This window comes from Bombus fervidus, unplaced genomic scaffold, assembly GCF_041682495.2.
Source record: "Bombus fervidus isolate BK054 unplaced genomic scaffold, iyBomFerv1 scaffold0033, whole genome shotgun sequence".
Classification (NCBI taxonomy): domain Eukaryota; kingdom Metazoa; phylum Arthropoda; class Insecta; order Hymenoptera; family Apidae; genus Bombus; species Bombus fervidus.
Window position 1 is genome coordinate 2,501 of NW_027212596.1, and position 5,000 is coordinate 7,500.

The window sequence follows — 5,000 nt, forward strand, 5'->3', positions numbered from 1 at the left end:
CGTAGGTGGGTCCGTAACACCGTACGACGAGACTTTTCGTTCTTAGTGAACGTTCGACGACACCCTTTTAATTCCCGTTGTAACGTCGAACGCCACTACTCTCTCTCCTCTCATTTCGCCACTCTCTCTTTACTTTCTTTCGTTCGTTTGATTGTTTGTGTGGAATATTTTAAGATCATTCTGTTCATAGGATCATTCTGTAAGAATGGTTTGTTGGTTGAACGAATATGCCTTAGCGGTAAAAAGCACGTAAACTGCATGCTGAACGTACCGTCCTCGTAAGAAACATATTCGTTCGTTCTTTTGATATTCTCCAATCAGAAAGAACGCACTTCCTAAAAGGTAGTACGCTCCCCATTAGCCTTTCGTATGTTTAAAACGTACTGCGTACGCTATAACATAAGTTTTGGAACGGTCTCTGCCGAACCAGCATGAATTGATACTCAGTTAGTAACAAGCACACTGCCCTAACTTTTTTTAAAGTTAGTGCGAGCATACAGGATCCAGCTTCCCGACTAAGGGGAACCTTGCCACGTTATTTGGTCATTACGTCCAGGACAGCGACCCGCGGCGCAGCAGTGTAGAGAAAGAGTCGATACGAGAACGAAGGAACAGTCGAGAAATAGTAAAAAAGTTCACTAAGACTCGAGGAGCGGTGACTGAATTCTCAACCGAGGCCGTAGAATAGCCACGCGCTCGACGCTGTTCCGTCCGGACCGTCCGACTCGACGTGTCTCTTATAGATACCAAAGCGCCGGCCGGACGGTCGGCGCCGGCCGGGCCAGCGGCCGGGCGCTTACCATGTAAAACCTCCGTTAGAGCGTACCGTCGGACTTAGTCTCTGAAACGCTCGACCACTTTTTTCGAATAAACTACCCTTAGAAAACATCCTATCGTCGAGATATTTTAACGCACCGCTTATTTTAATATTTCAAACGAGTTTTTATCGAAAAATTTAATTTTTTTTTTTTTTTCAAAATCGCATCAGTAAACCACCTCTTTTAACGAATACGGACAAAAACCACGTTCTTAATCGATTAGAACACGTTAAAACAACGAGAAATATGCAAAAAAATATATACCTTGCAACGTTAATTAACGAAAAAATTAAACAAATATCGCAGTCGTGTCAGTTCGACGGACACTAATTTTTTAAAAAATTCGAAAAAAACGTTTAATCCAGTTGTATTTAATAGAGATATAACCGTTTCTGCAAAAATATTTATACCTTATAACGCTTTTTAACGAAATAACTCGAAATAAGCTTTTCGGACTTTTCCGCCGGCCGAAATTTTTCTAAGTCCCAACGTACCGTCGGACTTAGTCTCTGAAACGCTCGACCACTTTGTTCCAATAAAGTACCCTTATAAAACGTCCTATCGTCGAGATATTTTAACGCACCGCTTATTTTAATATTTCAAACCAGTTTTTATCGAAAAATTTAATTTTTTTTTTTTTTTAAAATCGCATCAGTAAACCACCTCTTTTAACGAATACGGACAAAAACCACGTTCTTAATCGATTAGAACACGTTGAAACAACGAGAAATATGCAAAAAAATATATACCTTGCAACGTTAATTAACGAAATAATTAAACAAATATCGCAGTCGTGTCAGTTCGTCGAACACAAATTTTTTAAAAAATTCGAAAAAACGTTTAATCCAGTTGTATTTAATAGAGATATAACCGTTTCCGCAAAAATATTTATACCTTATAACGCTTTTTAACGAAATAACTCGAAATAAGTATTTCGGACTTTTCCGCCGGCCGAAATTTTTCTAAGTCCCAACGTACCGGTCCAGAATGAGACAAAGTTCCAAAGGCCCGGTCGTATCCGTCCGTTTTTTTTTAACCTTCCACGGACGAAATAAACGTTTAATCCCGACGTAAAATACAATAATATAGCGATTTATATAAAAATATTCATACCTCATAACGCTTTTTAACGAAATAACTCGAAAAAACTTTTCGGTCCGAAATTTTTCTAAGTCCCTACGTACCGGTCGAGAATGCGACTAAGTTCCAACGTCCCGGGCGCGATCATACTTTTTTTATATAACTTTTCAGCGACGAAATAAATGCTTAATCCCGACGTAAAACGTCATTTTAAAGCGATTTATGCAAGAATATTCGCACCTTATAACGCTTTTAAGCGAAAAAATTCGAAAAAACGGTTCGATTAAAAATTTTTTTTTAACGTTTTCGGGACGAAATAAACGTTTAATCCCGACGTAAAATATAATAATATAGCGATTTATATAAAAATATTCATACCTTATAACACTTTTAAGCGAAATAACTCGAAAAAACTTTTCGGTCGAAAATTTTTCTAAGTCCCTACGTACCGGTGGAGAGTATGACAAAGTCCGACGGGCCGAGTCGCGTCGGTCCACTATTTTTTTTTAACGTTTTCGGGACCAAATAAACGTTTAATCCCGACGTAAAATACAATAATATAGCGATTTATATAAAAATATTCATACCTTATAACACTTTTAAGCGAAATAACTCGAAAAAACTTTTCGGTCGAAAATTTTTCTAAGTCCCTACGTACCGGTCCAGAATGAGACTAAGTTCCAACGTCCCGGGCGCGATCATACTTTTTTTATATAACTTTTCAGCGACGAAATAAACGCTTAATACCGACGTAAAACGTCATTTTAAAGCGATTTATGCAAGAATATTCGCACCTTATAACGCTTTTAAGCGAAAAAATTCGAAAAAACGGTTCGATTAAAAATTTTTTTTTAACGTTTTCGGGACGAAATAAACGTTTAATCCCGACGTAAAATATAATAATATAGCGATTTATATAAAAATATTCATACCTTATAACACTTTTAAGCGAAATAACTCGAAAAAACTTTTCGGTCGAAAATTTTTCTAAGTCCCTACGTACCGGTGGAGAGTATGACAAAGTCCGACGGGCCGAGTCGCGTCGGTCCACTATTTTTTTTTAACGTTTTCGGGACCAAATAAACGTTTAATCCCGACGTAAAATACAATAATATAGCGATTTATATAAAAATATTCATACCTTATAACACTTTTAAGCGAAATAACTCGAAAAAACTTTTCGGTCGAAAATTTTTCTAAGTCCCTACGTACCGGTCCAGAATGAGACTAAGTTCCAACGTCCCGGGCGCGATCATACTTTTTTTATATAACTTTTCAGCGACGAAATAAACGCTTAATACCGACGTAAAACGTCATTTTAAAGCGATTTATGCAAGAATATTCGCACCTTATAACGCTTTTAAGCGAAAAAATTCGAAAAAACGGTTCGATTAAAAATTTTTTTTTAACGTTTTCGGGACGAAATAAACGTTTAATCCCGACGTAAAATATAATAATATAGCGATTTATATAAAAATATTCATACCTTATAACACTTTTAAGCGAAATAACTCGAAAAAACTTTTCGGTCGAAAATTTTTCTAAGTCCCTACGTACCGGTGGAGAGTATGACAAAGTCCGACGGGCCGAGTCGCGTCGGTCCACTATTTTTTTTTAACGTTTTCAGGACCAAATAAACGTTTAATCCCGACGTAAAATATAATAATATAGCGATTTATATAAAAATATTCATACCTCATAACGCTTTTTAACGAAATAACTCGAAAAAACTTTTCGGTCGAAAATTTTTCTAAGTCCCAACGTACCGGTCCAGAATGAGACTAAGTTCCAACGTCCCGGACGAGTTCGTACTTTTTTTATATAACTTTCCAGCGACGAAATAAACGCTTAATCCCGACGTAAAACGTCATTTTAAAGCGATTTATGCAAGAATATTCGTACCTTATAACGCTTTTAAGCGAAATAACTCGAAAAAACCTTTCGAATAAAAAATTTTTTTTTAACGTTTTCGGGACGAAATAAACGTTTAATCCCGACGTAAAATATAATAATATAGCGATTTATATAAAAATATATACGCATCATAACGCTTTTAAGCGAGATAACTCGAAATAACTTTTTGGACCGGAATTTTTCTAAGTCCCTACGTACCGGCCGGGGGATCGACGAAGTGCCAACCTCCCGGTCATGTCGGTCCGGAGGGGGCAATTTTTAAAAAAAATAAAACGAAATCGTTACGTTCGACTAGAATTCGTCGAACCATAACGATTTCTATAAAAATATTCATACCTCGTAACGCTTTTAAGCGAAATAACTCGAAATAACGTTTCGGTCCGAAATTTTTCTAAGTCCCTACGTACCGCTCGAGAATGAGACTAAGTTCCAACGTCTCGGGCGCGATCATACTTTTTTTATATAACTTTTCAGCGACGAAATAAATGCTTAATCCCGACGTAAAACGTCATTTTAAAGCGATTTATGCAAGAATATTCGCACCTTATAACGCTTTTAAGCGAAAAAATTCGAAAAAACGGTTCGATTAAAAATTTTTTTTTAAAGTTCTCGGGACGAAATAAACGCTTAATCCCGACGTAGAAATACATAATATTGCTATTTATGTAAAAATATATACGCATCATAACGCTTTTAAGCGAGATAACTCGAAATAACCGTTCGGTACGAAAATTTTTCAAAGTCAGACGGGCTCTCGAGCGTTGCTCGCTCGCTGCGCTCGCTCGAAAAAAAAACTAGCCCAACCCAAAACCAATCCCTTTTTCGCGTTCGTTCCTCGATTTCTCTTAAAATCGGAGAAACTGGCGGGATCGGTTTTGGGTTGGGCTAGTATAGGTTCGAGCGAGCGCAGCGAGCGAGCAACGATCGCGACCGTTACTTCGTACGTCCACGGTATATTTTCGTTACGTTAATTTTTCGTTACTTTCGTCTCGTTTCTTGGATCGATCGAGAGCGGTTTGGTCGATGGTGAAAGAAGGAAAAAACGAGAGAACGAAAAGTAAAAGAGAAGCGAGCGCGCGTCTCGCCCTTGCGAATTACGTCGTCGTTCGTACGTACGTACGTACCTTAAGAATATCGTACGTACCCCGGCGCTGACCCGCGATGCGGGGGGTTGGGGGGGGGGGGAGT